Consider the following 18,869-nt stretch of genomic DNA (forward strand, 5'->3'; position numbering starts at 1 on the left):
GTCCCAGAAGTGTTCCAAAAATTGCCACCAATTTAGAAATTTCGGTAAGGGACGCGGTGGCGCTGCGGGTTAAACCGCTGAGCTGCCGATCGGAAGGTCGGCGGTTCGAAACCGCGCGGCGGGGTGAGCTCCCGTTGTTAATCCCAGCTCCTGCTCACCTAGCAGTTCGAAAACATGCAAATGTGAGTAGATCAATAGGTACCGCTTCGGCGGGAAGGTAACGGCGTTCCGAGTCGTCATGCTGGCCACATGACCCGGAAGTGTCTATGACAACGCCGGCTCCAAGGCTTAGAAACGGAGATGAGCACCGCCCCCTAGAGTCGGATTCGACTGGACTTTACGTCAAGGGAAACCTTTACCTTTACCTTAGAAATTTCAGTGTGCTAGGAAGAGGAAATGATTGCATAATAAACATGCTGTCCTAGTGCATAGCCCACCTAAAAATTCAGGGTGAATGGACTACATCTGTATTTGAATGTAATTGTCCTACCTACTTGTTGGTATGTACACACAACTAAAGCTAGGAAAAGCCAACAACCTTGCTGCATAGGGCTGATTAGTAGGAAAAGAGCCATAAAAATGGGTCAAATCAGGTTGATTGATTGTAACTGGAAATGGGCTGTGCTGCATTTGTCTCCATACTTCCAATCAAAATGAAGGACAGTTTTATTTTGTCTATTTTGATATCATAATGAGATAACATTTCAAAATAGCCAGGATCAGCCACTGAATAATTTTTTTATATATATAATGAAAGAAATGCAACAAGAAAATAGGATGATTTGCTTGGAACTTTCACACAGGAGTGCACACATTTCTTTTACAGGAAAACAAAAGTTATGTAGTGCCACTGGTTTCTTTAGATGAATGAATTTCTTTCAGAATGCCAGCAAACTTCCAGAATACTTTTGTTTGTTTCTGATTTTTCAGGGTTCTCAATTAGCACTTTTTCCCCATGTGAAACTGGAACATTACAAAACTCTAAGTGTATTATTTCTTATTTCTGAATTTTATGCATAGCATTGTATTGAGCCTCTCCATTTCTATGCTGTGTTGATAAAACTGCCACATTCAAAAAATAAGCAAATTAAAGATGGAGTTGGCAGTGCAGTGCAGACTTCACCAACCTGATTCTCTCCAGCTGTGTAGGGCTGCAAATTTCATCAGCCCTGGGTACTATGCAGATGTTAGCTATTTGTTATTAAATGGTGGCTTAGCAATAGTCAGTGCTACTAACAATAAATGGAAAGTCAAAACTATTATTAAATTTAATATTGATTAATATGATTGAGGCAGCAATATTTGTTTCAACCAATCCCAACATTAAATAAAACCACATACAAGTGTTATCTCTTTTGAAATGAATATTCCTATTGAAATAATTATTCTTTCATTTCTCAATTAATTCTAGTTAATAACTCAAGAAAAGCAATCCAATCTTTAGCAATCAACTACTTGAAGAAACACCTGCCTAAAAGAAACTTTGGAACAGAGAGGAGATTCTTGGGTGCATAAAAAGAGTTTTGTAAAATTATACCTAATTTCCATAAATCACGACTATGTTTTCATTTTTGAGAAGAGCATTTTTTCCAAATCTAAGTTCAGAAAGGAAAATAAAATAAAAAAGGAAGAGCACCTGGGAGGTAAATCATTTCCTGAATAGCCTTGGCAATTTAGCACCATTGAAAGTTTCCTATTTAACACACCACTTTTAATCTCATTTTTAAAGATAAACACCATGATGCAGTTTTATGACTTTGGGATTTGAAAATTACTGAGGATTCCTTGCCTTCCATATGTATGAATATTTATTTGTTTTCATGCTTCCACATCCCATCCTGATCTTGTGCTCCTTGGGGAGGGAGAGACAACTGGGGAATGTACCCTTTGCATGTCATCAAACCTAATGCAGTGCAGAACACCACAGAGAGAGAGAGAGAGAAAGAGCTGCTTATCCAAATGGAGATCTAAATACTGGTTTTGTCTGATATAGCATTACTTTGGACAGTTACAGCCAATCCAGTGAAAAGGTTGGCAGTGGGGTGCTGTTTTTCTTTTTCTCACATGTCTGCTCCAATGCAGGCAATTTTACACCCCTCCTGCAAAAATGAGGGGATTATTAATTTCACTTAATGGAAAACATTTGTGAAATGCCTCTGTTATGATGCCAGCCTTCATTTATAAGAATGACAGCCAGCTTCCCAGTTTAAGAATATATATTGCTTTTTCTCACATAGAATCAGCACTAAGGAAAGCATGGCTTCTGTCATTTAAATGCCCCTTTGGTCTCAGGGATAGGAAAAAGCTTTAAAATTGCAGGCAGAACTCAGGGGAAATGGAGGAATAAGTTGCTGTGCCAGATTGGGAGTATACCATCTCCTAATAGCTCTGATAAATGACTGGAATTACCGCTAGAGGCAAGGGGAGAAACAGAGTCCTTGGCTTTGGACTCCAGGTTGTCTGAAGGTTTTAGGCAGAGGTTATGTTTAATTTCAATTGCTTTGGTGTGTGTGTGTTTGTCCAATATTCTTTGTATTTCTGTACAAACTCAGTGACTGTACAGATTTTGGTCTTTTATCACATATCACTTTGGCAATAAAGATTCTTCCTTTCTTTCAAATCTCTTGAGCTCATAATTTTTTTCCTGAAAAAATCTTTTTGCTTGGGGCTTGGAGGTGGGGAGGCCGTCTTGGGGTATTTTTTATTCTGTCAAACCAAAATTCCAGCTGCTATAGGGAATATATTTAGGAGTTCTATATTCTAGATCTTTCAATACTGTATATTTACAATGTTAAGACTTTACAGTTAAAAATTACAGACACACAAACACCACACAAACACAAATGGTTTTATTTTATCAAATAAAAATTGAGTAAAGTTATTTTTCTTTATTCTTGTGAGTTTGGTCTATTTCCCAAGGGTGGGAGAGTGGATGATATCTTTTGTCACACGCTTATATGCTATATGGCCAAGAGAAATTAAAGAAAAGCCCTTATTTTAATTTTACTTTTCTACTCACCAGAAAAGCAACAGTATATGGGAGCCCTATATCTTTCACACAACAGACATAAAGGGGAGAATATCAGATCAGACACCCCCTTGGAAGAAAGAACTGCCAACCCACAGCTCCAAGCCAGGAGCTGGGGCCAGGGTATGAAGACCTGCAGGTTTTTGAAGCAGGTTTAGGGTCCTTGGGCTCAATCCTGCTTGCTAAAGCTTCCCTCCCTTTGGGGTCAGTGTTGCTATTAATTGTCATGGTTTTATCCTACTCCTCCTACATAGTGGAATCATGAGGCCATGTGATTTTCTGTTACTATTTTACATTAGTTTTCACAGATCATTGCTATGATATGCACAGTTAACATAGATACTCTTCATGAGCAGACTTTAAGACTGCCTATACAACTCTGTCAAATAGTAAAAGCTCTTTCAAATTACGTGAGCTGAAGTGAGCCAAAAGCTATTATTAACACAGAGATCCCTGTAGTATTCATAACAGTCATAGACCAAAGATCATGCAATGAATTTGTAATCATAATCAAAGCATTCGTTGTTTATTATTGTTATTATTATTTGTTCTGATTAGCCAAGATGGATAGCTTTGAAATGAAATAATATTATACACCAATGTGAAAAATAAACATGTCCAATACATAGAAGATAGTTAATTCATCTACTTTTTGGAAATACAGTAATGATAAAATATCCATTTCAAAAAACAGAGTAAAGTCTTTGAGGGGGGGTTAAAAATCATGTTGGAACATATTTTAATATGAGGGCACTATCCATGAGGTAGACTGAGCTGAGAATGATTGGCCCAGCTTGACTGCAAGCTCTATAGCCGTCAAAAGGACTTAAATGTGGGTCTCTCCAATCTCATTCCAATCCCTTATCACTAAGATGAACTTTATATTTTGCAATTCAGTCTCTTTTTAAAAAAATAATGAAAGGCTTCCTCAACTTTATGCCAGATACAAAGTTCCTTCCTCTTCTTTCTCTGCAGGATAGAGGCAAGGGGCATGTACTAGTGTATTGATGTTGAGCACAATTAGTGTGGAGGAAAGAAACAAAGGAGAATGTTTTCTCTGGTGATTAAGTATGGGATGCATTTTTTCCACTGCGGGATGTATGTTTTCTTTCAATTTTTGTTCTCTAACCCTCACACACAGACCCTGCTCCAGTTTAGAATGCTTGAATATTCTCCAGAGAATTTAAAGCCTAATTTTCTAGGCACATAAAAAGCAACCATAGTCATATTAGTTCATTAAAAAGTCACAAAAGGATGTGTAAGCTTTCATGTTCTCCAGAACAACCTTGGATTTCTGCATCAAGGAATATCTCCTATACAGACTTTTGCCCTCTAGATATGGGGCCCTGGGCACACTTTCAAATACCTGAAAAAGCCTTTTGGAGAAGCATGAATTCTCCATTATATTCATTCGTGTCATCAGTGTCTAACAGCTTCACACACTGCAAAGGAATGGCTCAAGATTAAGTGAGTCACCCAGCATGATCCTCTGCTTTAACACTTCAAAGCAAGAACAGGAATAGGCCTCCATATGGTTTTTGATAGACACCTAGTTGGACATACTTCACTACTTTTGCAAAATGGATTATCTTCCACTGCAGCTATAGAAACAATTGATTAATAATGCTGTAGATTGTTTCTCTCTGTTTGGCAGTTCCTTACTGTTTCTCTTTTCCTCTCTGTCTGAAGTAGTTTTTCTTTAAATACATTAATGCTAAGAAAAGAAGCAAAATATCCTGGGGATTCTTGTAGTTATGCTAATATATCAACTGACTATGAAGAAAAATCGTTAGCTATCCATCACAGTGTACTTGAGAAGAAGTTGGGACAATTATGTATTCAGGCTTTGTGTTCTGGCCCATTTCCTACACTCTTCTCACGTCACTTGTTACAGCAGAGCATTTTCCACCAAAACTCTCATTGAGGTACATTTCATGCCACATTTCTCTCATAAAACATTATCACTAAAAACAGTGAAAACCTATGCTTTAAAAACAAGCCTTTGTTCTTTTAATCTCTGTTGAGTTTCAGATGTCATTTTTTTCCTCAGTGAAAATAATGTAATAAAAAGAACCCTATATTCATATATTTTATGATCAATTTAAATGGCAGCAGGAATTTAATGCTACTTCCTTTTTGCAGACATAAATGGCTTTTGTGTGAGTATAAAACTACAAACATTGTTTACCCTCAATAGTGGTACTTTAGCTGCACCTAAGAGTTAATTCAGGGGATATCGCCAATGGGAGGTACCAGAACCATGATCTTCTTCCAGAATTCTTTAGGAACATTCAGTCCCTTATTTGACACAATAATTTAATTTCTACTTTGCCACCATTAGAGGTTGAAGTGTTCTGTGTGTGCACATGTGAAGGTGCCTAAGAATCTGACCTGAACAATAATTAGTGAAGCAGGTTATCATTTTATTTACAGGAAATACATTATAGAGATAAGCAAAGTTTAGCAACTAGCTGTCTCTGCCCAACCAGAAGGAGGGTCAAAAGAGCATGTGATGCCTGGAAAGAAAGGCAGAAGGAAACTGCCTTAGATTATCAGTCTCTTAGACAAGAGGAGGCAGAATAATAAACCAAGAAGAGATCCTTAATTCTTTATCCATACTTGCCCCCTTATTGTCAGTAGGTCATTAAGGGGTAAAGAATCAAAATAATTGGACTTGGACTTCCAAAAATCACCCCTCCCTCAAAAAAAAAAAAAAGAAAAGAAAAGATTTATTTCTTGCCTTTCATTGAGAATATCAAGGTGGTGTAAATAGCACTCCCTCTGATTTTCCTACACAACAGCCATTTGTGTTTGAAAGAGACTCTTTGGAGTTGGGCAGCCTAAACAAATCAAATAAATAAAATTCTGTGGGGGAAAAAAACTTTTACTCTGTTATTAAACAAACAGCATTTAGTTTCATTTTTAGGCATATTCCTCAGCGCGGTCATGTACAGATATACAACCCAAGTTGTGCTTTCACATCTTCTTTTTCCCACTTTTACTATTAACAAGCAGAGAAAAGAGTGAAGGCTCAGACTACGATCTAAAATGCATAAAGTGGTTTATTTTTTGTTTTTATTGAATTATGCAGCCTAAAGCTTCTCTAAGCACATATGTATTTTCAAGATACATTTTTAGTTTTGCTTATCTTTACTTCTCTGGGTTTCTAAAAACTCCTAATACTACTATTTAGGTGGGATTGTATCACCTTGGTTTACACCTTTCTCCACTGGTATTCATTTTTCAGTTTCGAAGAGAGTAATATTTGTAAGCAGTTGGTATTTGCTTCTTTGAACAGTGCAATGTAGTCAGAGTTGATTCCTTGTTCACTGATCGCTTGCATTACTGCATTGACTTCGACACTATCAAATGCCTTTTCATAATCCACAAATGTGATTGCAAGCAGAAATTTATATTCTCTTGACCGTTCGAGGAGCTGAGTTAGAGTGAATATATGATCAGTAGTACTCTACTTGCTTCTGAAGCCGGCCTGCTCTCATGGCTGTTGCTCAATGCTTTTTTCAACAGCTTTTTTCAATGCTTGCTTGGGAAATATCATATGCAAAATATACTGGAAAGATGGAATTGATATAAACAATCTGTGGACAATGTTGTACTGATTGCAAAGGATGCTCAAAAGCTGCAAAAAATGCTTTGACAACTTGATGCCAAAAGCAGAAACGTGGGTCTAAAGATGAATCACACTAAAACAAAATATATGCAAACAGGGAACCTTCCAAAATTCCAAATGAGGTTTCAGAATGAACTCATTGAAGAAGTTGACCACTATGTCTACCTGGGATGGCTAATCAAAATGAACAACGATCAAAGAGAAGAACTGGTTAGAAGAAAGAAAGCTGGATGGGCTAGATACAACTCCATTAGAGAAGTCTTACAAAATAAAAGATTGACAGAAAACTGTGTGCTAATCTTTATAATTCAACTGTCTTATTGGCAGTGCTATATGGAAGTGAAACATGGTTGTTAACAAAGGCAGAAGAGGAACAGCTTTCAAGAGCAGTAAGGGCTATGGAAAGATCCATGCTGAAAGTTTCTCTCTGAGACCACATCCCAAGCAGCCAGATTAGAACACAAAGTGGAATAAATGATGTTGTCATCGAGTATAGAAAATGGAAGCTACGCTGGGCAGGACACGTTGTGTGCATGTCGGATGGCTGTTGGACAACAGCAGTTGCCGAATGGTATCCAAGAGGAGTAAAAAGACCTATCGGCCAACCTCAAAAGTGATGGGAAGATCCAATAGTCAAGAGCTTTGGCCAAACCTGGAGAAGAAAAGCCAGGAATCAAGACGAATGGAAAGCGAGTTGCCACCAGCAGGTCTCTGTCCGGTGAAAATCTGGTCAATTGAGGTGATTGAGGTGACTGCTGTTTAGAATTAATAAAGGTCTTAAAGATTCTGGCTAACAGTTTCCCTGGGTCAGTCAGGCTTGAAGATGACTTCATCTGGACTGATAAAACCTCTTACCTTCCATTGCTTTATCTCAGAGCAATCATCTATGCAGGGTAGATTTATGCTGATCCCTACTTCCCTTCAGCATTCTTCTCTGGACTATGCCCTGCTCTACTTCAGGAGGCTTCAAACTCCCATTGAACCAACATAGCAGGAGCAATGAAGATTCAGCTGTGTAACAATGCCAAATTCATTTCATGATGACTATCCAGCCATATGCTTTCATAAAACTAGCAGCCAATCTTCAATAATCAGACCTATTTAGTTTATCTTACGTGCCAGAAGTAACACACTTCCACACTCCCAGTTACACCCTCTTCCCTGTTTTTCTCCATGGAATTCCTCTGGAAATTCTAAACTCCACTTCCTCCTCCTATGAGATTCTTTTTTTCCTATTGGAAACTAAACTAACTCTCAGTCTCAGCTTCTCTTATCAGTTAGCACAAAGCGTTCGTTTGGGCATCTGTGAACAGCTAATAGGAAACTATGGGTGAATGTATGTCATCACAAAGTCATAAGACAGGTTGGCCTGAGAGAGAATAACTGACCCACAGTCACCCATTGAGCTTCAGTGAGTGAGGGTAGGTGACCTTGATCTTCCTGCTCCTAATACAGTATCTTAATCACTATATCACATTGATCTAAGGGCATGGATATTAAAAAAGCAATGATTCTTTATCATCTAATTTCTTAAACATTTGCAAAGAAGAAAAGATTTCTGGCCATGTCTACATGTTGAGCAAAAGTATGACAAGGAAGACAGCTCTGTAACAGTTCATGCTGAAATTAGCAATAGTTGTCTAATTATCTTAAAATACAGAGCAGGGTTGTGTCCTCATAAGGCATTTTATTATTATTGTGGCAGTGTGGTGGAGAAATAGCTAAAAATCCCAGTGTCCGTCATCGTTGGTTTCTATTGTTGCTTTACTATGGCTATATATAAAACAAAAGGGTAAAATCATTTAATCATTTGCACTCACTTTTGTTTTATTTTATTTTAACTACATGTATACTCTCCAAATAGGCTATAAAGCTTTCTTGATAAAAATGTTTTTGGTGGATTTTTAAAATATAATCCCTTTGCCCAGCCATGGATAATTTAGCTCTTTAACCTTATTTTTTTTCTTAGCAGTTAAGCTCAGAGCATTTCAATTGTTTTCTTGCATATACTGGGTGTTTTGAATATAATCACATGCTATCCTCATAGAGATCACTTGAAATCAGTGTTAATATTATTTTCTAACATTGTATATTCTGTGAGGATTCTCAGGATGCCCCTCTAGAATACTTGCAGACAAGTGAGGTACTTTCTAAAATTGTTGCAGTTTTGGGTACTAAGAAGAGCACATGAAGCTTTTAAATATAGAATATATCACTATGACACTTTGAGTGTGTAATGTGAATATTAACTGCTTCCACTACTGTAATATAGAACACAGTATTCTTCAACAAGTGGTAATGTGCTTCTCTTTTGGTTGATTGTCACCACAACTTATAGAAATGAATACTGCAGAGTACACTTATTGTGAGAAGTTTATGTTGTCTTCTCTCCATCTCACTTTTCCCAAGGTAAAATGGCTTTTATCTTGCATCCCCTTTTCACTTGCTTAGCTTTCTGGATCCTGCCAAGTTCATGTCTTTTCTGCCATTCTGTGTTGAATTGCACCTGTAACCGCATAGTTATAACACTGGAGATGGTTTGGAGTTTAAGACCTGAATCCTTGAGAGATTTGCCAAGCAGACTCTCTTCCAGCCCCTGTAGAATGCATTCTTATAAAGACTGTTTCTGAGTTAGCTTTCTCTCTAAGCTGTTTCCCAAACTAGCTTTGTTTCCTCCTTTCCATCCTTCTCCTGTTGTCTGACCTTTAGGAGTGGGATTCCTTAAGATATAACCTGGCATCAGCATGTCTGACAGTAAAATCTCCCCATCTCTTCCCAAAATCTATTTGTGTACCCACCTGTTTTATAAGCTTCTGTTTCTTGTGTTTTGCAATCTAGTTATTTAGCTTACAACTTTAATATTTCCTGCCTTGCACTCAACTTCCTGTTTAAGGCACTTTAACCCAAATGAAGTGCCAATTCACTCAGGTTGATACAAAGCAGTCAGCAATAGCAACAACCCAGATTTCATACATGATGTGAGCTTGGGAACAAGATACAACATCTATTACTAACATCAAATCTGTTTCAAAACTTATAAGAGGCAGGGGAAATATCAAATGGGTCAAATTTAAGGTGGTGAAATTGTTTGGACTCTTGGAAATGCCATCAACTTTGAACATCTTCTTTTCAAGGTCTATATTGCATAGATATAAGATCTATAATTAAAGCATAAGAACACAAAACTAAGCACTGGCATAGAATATCTGAGAATGTAGCTTATGATTCTTGTAAAATTTCCAGAATATAAATTTGCAGAGCCTTGCTATCCAAGGAAAGCACATTTGCAGCTAGATAAATTCCATTAAAAATGTCACTATACACATATCTTGTGAATTAAATTGACAGAATCTCAAGCCCTGTCTTAGATCAAAGTCAAAGCCACGTTTGTTCACTGATTTGCCACTGATATAAAATATAATCTCACAGTGTTGGACATTCCTGTAGCTTTGTAACAAGATGTTTTTATGGGCTGTCTTTTTTAGCTATCAACATTTAGGTTAATATAACAGACTAAATCTTCAGAAGAGGTTACTCTCTGTGTGTGTGCATGTGCGTTTGTGCGTACAGCAAAAGACTTAATATCCTGTTTTTTTTCTGCTTTTGTTCTCGCTTGCACAGCAGAAAAATTATCCTCAGGGGAGGTAATGCTGTGAAGTGGCTGGCATATTTAGATGGTCTCAGGGTGAGGCAAGAATTCTGAAGCCATGTCTTTGAATGGATATTGTACTGTTACATCATTGTCAAAGGATGTGGCAAACCAGGTTTTATAAGTGACTCTTGCCTTCCTCCAGATATACCTTCCATTCCATTTGGAAATACTGACTTGGATTCTCTCCCCCACATCTCCTCCCCCCTCCCAATTTTCAGTGGAGAAGATTGGCTTCTAGTTTCATTCTAGTCTGAGAGGATATGACTTCTATCTATAAAAATCCAAACTTCACCCATCCATGAGAACCTGGTAGATTTGGCCTTTTAACTTTGGTACTATCATGGAGATCTGCTAGGATGATGATTCCCAAGTTTGAAGTATGGCATCAGAAGGATGGAATTTTTCAAAATAAACAGAAACAACAGAAAGGAAGTAGGAGTTACACTGTCTGTTAAAAGTATCTATGCCTGTTCATAATTCAGGTGATTTTTGTTGGTGGAGGAAGGCTTAAGGATGAGGTATCCTTGGCTTAATACTAACCAAGAGGAAAGATTTAACAAAAGAGGAGGAAGTAGCAGGTACATCTTGAGAAAGTGACCATTTAATGTGGAATTTAAAGAAAACTGAAGCTTTCAAATGTATCTTGGACTTCTAATCAATAGATATTAATGGGTTTAGAACAATTATAAGTAGGATTCTATGGCAAGAATAGCAAATGGGGAAAGGAGTTCAAGAAGGTGACTTGTCATAGAAAAGAAGGTTAAGGCCTGTTTTCTGTAATTTCAGAGGCAGGGCTTGAAGTAAGGGATTTAAATTACAGGAAGGAAAAATCTAACTGAACATAAGGAAAAAACTTCACAATAGAATATCAGTTCAGCAATAGAACCCAGAGAGGTGGTAGGCTCCCTTCACTGGAAGTGTTCATCTTTCAGAGATGCTTTAAAATGAATTCTTGTACTGATAAGGGGTTGGCCTAAATGGCCTAAATGATTCGTTCTAATTTCAGTATTCTATAGTTCTTATCAAGAATACCTGTTCAGGCAGGCTTCCTTCAGAGAACAGTGGAACAAATGACCCTTAGAATATGAAGAAACCCATTCCAACTTAGAGGACAAAGTCGACTACCCAGCCCTAACAAGCATAAATGCTAGAGAGAGGTCAGAACAATAGAGTTTATACTGCAGAGTCCATAGCATAGGAGGTACAATGTTCTACTGACTATATTTGTCCTTGCTTGGATATTGGAAGTATATAAAAGATAAAGGTCCCTTCCAATGTTGGAAAAAATAATTAGCTACCTGTTAAGAAACTGAATTATCAAATTTTAAAAAAATGGTATGTAACTATCACAGTTCTCCACCATTTCTTTCACATATTCCACATCTAAATTCTAGTTTCAAAAGCTGTTTAAAATCCCATTTACACTTTAAGGCAGTAAGTTCATGTTGCTTCTGAAAACTATGAGAACCACCTGCATTGCTATTATGCTCTTTTGTTTAATTTATAAATTAATTGTACATTGTTTTTCCCTGTCATAACTGTTGATAAACAAATTCAAGGGTTCACCTCTCCCTTTCTATGGTTTTAAAGGGATCCAACCCACCACCACCAACATCATCATCATCATCATCATCATCATCATCATCATCACTATTCTCTTTATTACACTTGCATGGCCCCCAATTAGAAAGACTTATGGAACTGACACAAATCTAGAGCTGCTATCTCCCAAAACAAGACTTTTTCCCTCACAATATTGCCCCCATTTTATTGAGAGATAGATATAGTCATCTTGCAAAATAGAAAGGGAAAATATGCTTGCAATATGTTATGAAGAGGACATAAATATATGAAGAATTGATTTGGAGATTAGATTGGAAACCAATTCAGAATGGATACCTTCAAATCAGTCAGAAGATTAGATCGTATCTTTTTTTCCAATTAATTTGTAAAATCAAATCAGTTTTTCCAATCAATTCAAGTCATAGAATCAAACGTGAATGAAATTGATGATTCAGGTCAAGTCAAAGTAGTAAAACGTGTTAAGATACATAAACTTTAATTTAAAAAAAAATCAGATCAAAGCTGATCCATATATCCTAGCAAACAAGCCTTCTTTTTTGATATTGTCAACTACCTTGACAGTGGTGTATTCACAGCATCAAAATAAATGAATGGGAAAATGTTTAGGTAATATGAATATGACTTACAAAAAAAATAAGGGTTCATTATTATTACAATATACCTTATTCCTTTTTGTCATCATCCCCCTTGCCTATTTCACCCATGTTACCATCTGTCATCTGGCAGTGATAATCCATGTAAGTTTATATATGCTTGATTCCTTCATTATTTTGTCACATCATATTTCATCATCATGGTCACACCCAACAAGATTTAAAAAAAAACAAAAAAAACAGTGCAAGCATATAAAGCCAACTGCAGAATTACAGAAGGAAGTGATTCTGAGAAGACCAACATTTGAAACAAAATATATTTGCAGAATGAAATTTTGCTAAATATAAATTTATTAGATACCACATTGGTATATAGAAAATTAATTGATTTTTAAATGCAGTCAAATCATATATAATACACACACATACACATTTACACACACACATGTATACTCTGTGTGTGTGTGTGCGTGTATATATAATTTATTATACTATATATAATATATAATTATGTTTTTATTAGTGAATAAGTGGAACTGTTAGTCTCAGAAATTCCTATCTTCAAACTTTTCTCTTTTTTCTACTGTATGAGTATGAAAATGTTGATTCTCTGGATGCACGAATTAATCTTCAGATTATGCAGTGATGTTCCTCACACCTTGTTTTTTGTCATGGCTTCCTTTTCATTATCATCATTTATTATTTGTTATTCCAGTTGCATGCTCTCCTTTTAAATCTTTGTTAATATCCCTAGCATTTCAGCATATAAGACTAATAACAATGGTTTACATAGATTCTACAGAAGAAAAACCAATAGCTTTGTACATATAAATTGCTTCTAAGTCTTTTAAAATTTATTTTTCATATAAACCATAGGGTCTTCTGCTTACAAATAAATCACAAAAGGATTTCTGTTTGTCTTAATTTTGATGGGTGGTTATTATTCTTCAAATAAAATATACCTCAGTGTCTACTTGCAAGTTCACTAACCAGACCAAACTGGTTCCTCACTGCTAACCCAAAGGCTCTGCTTGCTACATAGATTACAAACTATAAATATGAAACATCTTTTTTCTCCCTTTCATTACATTTCTTCAGGAACTGGACAAAAAATTAGTTTTAATAGTGAAAAGAAAGGAGATGCAAAGATAGAAAATTCTTATTTCTGCACCATATCTGAAATCACAGTATTGAGGTAAACACTGTGGATTTGCAATGTATAATGAAATTTAAAAATTTTAGCATGCACCCCTCCCCCAAATGCTGATAGTGTCATTATTAAAAAGCATGCTTTCTGCCCCCTCACTCCCATTACCATACAAATTTTGGGTACCATAACCTGCTTATTCTGGGAAGTCCTCCTCAGATGGATCTAATCCAGTTGCAGTAGGCAGTCCTGGAGATACCTAAGTCCAACCCATGTAGAATTTGTAAGTAAAAACTAGCATTTTGAATTGCTCTCAGAAACCTATTGGTAAGCAACACAGGGCTGAAAGTTAGGCATAATATGATTGAATAGACTAGCACCAGTCAAGTTCATTATATGCTATTTAACCATGTTGAAAACACTTATTATTTTGGACTATTTTGAGAAAGATGTATCCCTCACACACAAGTGAATTGATAAATATGTATTCACAGCAATTAAATTTTAACTAGATACACAAAGGACATTCTCCAAGCACCACCCATTAACTGAGGTTTTTTTTTTTTTAATTAAGTAAATTTCTTCTAATATGTATGTTGTTTTGTTTGATCATTTCAAGGATGCTTCTCAGAGAAAAAAGGTTACTATATCTTACCTCTAACAAGGGAATGTGTTACAGTCCTGCTAAAGCTCAAAGCAAATATAGATATTATTATTTCATATATGTTGTTTGTTACACCTTAAATGAATGGAGAAACTTGGAAGAATAAATTTGAATTCAGAAATGGAATTGCGGTTAATATATATTAAATGGTATATAATGCAGTTGGTTGTTTATCAATGAAAAATTGCCAAATAAACATATGCTATGCACAATGATGCACAGAAGTGATTTATTACTTGACATATTTCAAGTATTCTAACTGGGGATTCTAAGATGGCATGGCAAACAATTCTAGTTTCTCTTTGAAAGAATTGACACAAAGTCATCCCTGAGGAAATATAATACTTGAAGTGTGCTGAGCAATAAATGATCTCTCTTCATCTTTGAAGTCTCCTTCCCTTTCATTCTTGTACTAGTGCTTTTCCTCCACACAAATACTTCTTGATACCAAATTACTGTGGACTGAAAGAAGAATACTTGGATGTATTCTTATATGTGAACAAGGATAGATAAGGTAGACTAGAAAAGCTTTGTACGAATTCCAGGGTCTTGGCACTGGCTTCAGGCATTTTCACGTGGCACCATCTCTACTCTCAAATCCCATCAAAGTGTTTTTGAAGGCAGCAATGCAATCGTCTTCTACCACCAAAGACCTAGAAACACAGAGAAAAAATCAGGGAACATAATGGGCCAGTCTGTGATCTCCTTCCAGCTAAATACAAAAGGGCAAAAACCATAATTCTAGCAGCAGTACCCTGCCCCAAGCAACAAAAATCCCTCACTCCCCATTCCACAATAAAATTAAATAAATTACGTTTCCAGAACGTATTGTCTATATGTGATTGTTTGCAGACAGTATTTTTTTTAAAAAAAAACTGAATAATGCTCCAAAAAGTTAGCTGTGAAGCAGCTATTCCTCTGTGCATTGAACAGAATCTTGCTAATAGTGATGTTGAGAGGACTGCATATTGGCAACTGGACAGGCAGGTGCTTTTCCGTCCATGGCTGCATGTTACTAGTGGAAGAGATCGGAGATCTGTTCTAAATAATATCTATAAATAGGCATCGCGAACAGGATGCTGGAGGTTGCTTGTGGGATAGGGTGGGGATAAAAAATCTTGGAACGACAAAAGTCTCGTCACTACCGATTACCCCCCCCCCCAAAAAATAGGAAGTACTAGTACAGTGCACACGTGCACCATCCATGAGGGAATCCCTCAAGAAAACTTCAAGCGACATCCTTGTGTTTTGCAGCTGGCTTCTTCTCTGCCAGAAGGAAGAACAGAATTCTTATCCATTTTATCTTGACCTGCTTTGCTTGGGTTATCTGTGAGTTGTAAGTATCTGTATAAAAGGTCAAAGCACCTCAGATCAATTTCAGTTGCACTTTAAAATGGAACCAGTAGGGTTATGTTTATTTGTCTCTCTCACACACAAATATGTTAAAGGACTCTATGAAGCCATCAAGCTATTTTTTGAGGTTAAAAATCTGTGCAAAAGCTGTGTCACCTGACACTCAGGAGTTTGGAAGTAGACTGTTTTAAGAATCTGAATTGATAAGGGAAAAGCCTATTCACACTGTCTGCAAATTAAAAGGGCTGTATATTAGACAAAGAGTGATCGTTCTGATATATCACAGCTGAGCTGCATACTGATATATGCCCTACTTCTGACCACAAATAATTTGGGAATATATAGCCTTGGAGCTGATTCTGGTCTGAAGATCCCATGTGGAGGTGCCTTTAGTTATTTTACTTCTTAGTGAAAGCATTTTTTTTTAAAGAATCAATCATGCTTGATATATCAGTAAAACACAAAGAAGTCATTCCCAACCTTTCATTCTAGGTAGTACAAGTCTAACATAACTTGAATTTTGCTAATCTTATCATGGATTCTCTTTCCCTGTCTGTATAGAATGGAAGTGTCAGGAGTGCTGTTGGTCTTCAAGAAAAGACTGAGTTGCCTTTGGAATAATTTTGAGAAGTGAAGCCTTTTCCTCATGTGATCTTAGGAAATTGTGAAACAGGTCTCCCAAATGAAGATGTTAACATTTGCATCAGTTATTGGAAAGCATCAAAAAATAAATATTGAATTGAGATTTAATAAACCACAAGTTTTGCATTCATCAGGTTTCAGTCCGTTGACTATTTTAGATTATCATTTAGATTCCCATCTCATTGGTCAACGCTTGAGGGACATTCCTGTTATAAATAAGATAGAGGAAAATGGATATGTTTCTTGCTCTTAACATCTTGGTCTCTCTATGTGTTTCCCCTCCCTCTCTCTCTATATGAAACTAATTACTTTGTTATGTGTGCTTAAATAGAAGATCATTTTTTTGCTTCTACTTTTTTGGCACATCAGTGCAACCCATGAAATATTAATAATGAAGGCATTGAGAATTATTTGCAACTCTGTCTTTATATGTTTTTCAGCAGGACTACAGTTTCTTCATTGTAGCCTACTTTTACATGAGTGCTCACAGGAATGCAAGTGTAAAAAAAAAATCAGAAGAGAACTTCAGCTACAGCATTAAAAAGACATCTCTCTGAAGAGCAGCAATTATCTGAAATGCAACCATGGCAGATTCTAGAAAAGGCTTATAAAAATGAAAATGAGTGGGGCATGACACAAACCACCACATTGACAGAATGTGAACTAGCAAGTTTACTCCATGTTATCCTCTCCATCATTAGTGTGTGTGCATGTATGTGTGTGTTTTCTGGGTAGGTGGGCATTTATATATGAAGCCCCAGATTACAACCACTCCATTACTGGCTTTTGTGAAATCCAAGGACATTTTTTTTGGAAATTACAAAATACATAACATAATATAATCACTCTTGAAAAAGATGATTCTGGAGATGGATGATTTTCTTTGCAGCTTGCTCATTCCGTCTATTGCTTTCTGTCTGTCATACCTTTGGCCAAAGATAAACCACCTGAAATTTGGAAGAAATCATAATTTGGTTTTATATTAGCAAATGGAAATGCACACTTTTTGGAATACCTTGTAGTAGATTCCCCCCACCCTTATTTTTTTTTTTTTGGTGAATAATTTGAGTTTGTGATGTTTTGGGTGCAGATCAATTAATATGGCTTCAGATGTGAGGGAGATCTGGCTGCAATATCTGTCACCCCTTTGATCTCCAGGGTTGATTTGGCTGATCTGGCTGGCAAGGAGGGTATCTCCTTCCTCCCTCACCATTCCATATGTATCCCTTCTGAAGCTGTGTGCTCTGTAGTAGAGGATGACCATTCCATATAGAAGGAATATACCAATCTTCAGTCAAGGGCATACAATAGCTGTGCTCCTTTGTTAAAGCCTCCAAACAAGCTCAAAGTCAATATGTCTTTCTTTAAATTTACAGTAGCCCTAATTAGAGGGATTCATAAGTATGGAAACTGCATCACAATAAATATTCATGTCTCACTGTACTTAGCATTGACTTTCTATTTTTCTTTCCTGTAGAAATGCCAATTTAAAAAAAAAACAAAATCTGTGCTACACTGAAGCATGAAACTTTCAGAAAATCATCTAATGCCTTGGGCAGCAAATTATCCAGACCATAAAATAAATAGCAGTTCACAATGTTATGTTAACATGATTAATATGAATCTGAAGGAGACACGACACAGGTCCACGTGGATGACTCAGATGAGTGTTGTTGTGCTTTTCATTTGCAAATGTTAACAGACCACAAGGCTTCTGGGGTTAATTTTGGATCTCAACAGACAAGCTTTTGAAAACATTGTCTGCAATTGTAAATGCTTCTATATTTTGGAATCGTCAATAGAGAGCACCTTACCAATGAATGATTTCATAAAAATTACAAGCACCACTAAAAGTGTAAAAATAGATGCCAGCAGTCAATAATTAACTTTATATAACTACATAGTTAATGGTAGTCACAAAACCGATGTGTTTTGCATTTAGTATTGGCAATTCAGCAATAAACTGTTCAGAGGTTGGGAGCCAAGGAACGGAGATGGAACTATTCCTAAAGGAAAAGACAGACACTAGTAGGTTGGTCTCTACAGAAGCCAGACAGTGATAGAAAGGGCAAGAAGTAGGGGAACGATCAATCAGGTCTTGCAGTAGCCATTGTCCAGCTGAGCACCAGCCCAGCTCCCTTGCCAACCCGCTGCAAGACAGACTGTACTTTCCGAAGTTGGCTTAAGAAGTAGCCAGGAGCAGCTTAGGTTGTGGTGTGGAATTGGCTTAAGTATTTATTCCAGTTTCTGCTTAGAATGTAAAGAGCAAGAAGGAGCCCCAGTCTCTGCTTCCTCATTATTCAGCTGGAGGTTATAGATCGTTTTTTTTTATTACTTAAACTGTGAAATACACCTAAAGTAGCCCATTGTGTTTCATGAGGCTTATTAGTAAATATGTAGGATTTATTGATTTATTGATTTATTTAATAATAAGCCACTCCACTCCTAAGCGACTCTGGGCATGCATTCTATTATTGCTGTCTATATATTACCTTCCAATCTAACTACCAATATGGACAAATGGTGCATTCTAATTCAGTGGTTAATTTAGTAGTAAATGATTATTTGGATGAAT

At 36.6% G+C, this 18,869-nt stretch overlaps 1 long non-coding RNA gene across 2 annotated transcripts in view; it reads left to right on the forward strand.

Annotated features, from left to right (window-relative positions):
* LOC134501298 (uncharacterized) overlaps positions 1 to 18,869 on the forward strand; it is a 127,625-nt gene that overhangs the window by 93,496 nt on the left and 15,260 nt on the right. The window contains exon 4 of one of the 2 annotated variants that reach the window (XR_010068339.1): positions 1,412 to 2,668. The exons of the other annotated variant lie outside the window; for it this stretch is intronic. This is a non-coding gene — a long non-coding RNA (uncharacterized LOC134501298). Of the gene's footprint in view, positions 1 to 1,411; positions 2,669 to 18,869 lie in introns of those variants that run through there. 2 annotated transcript variants of the gene reach the window in all.

The sequence above is a fragment of the Candoia aspera genome, chromosome 7 (genome assembly GCF_035149785.1).
Source record: "Candoia aspera isolate rCanAsp1 chromosome 7, rCanAsp1.hap2, whole genome shotgun sequence".
In the NCBI taxonomy this organism is placed as follows: Eukaryota; Metazoa; Chordata; class Lepidosauria; order Squamata; family Boidae; genus Candoia; species Candoia aspera.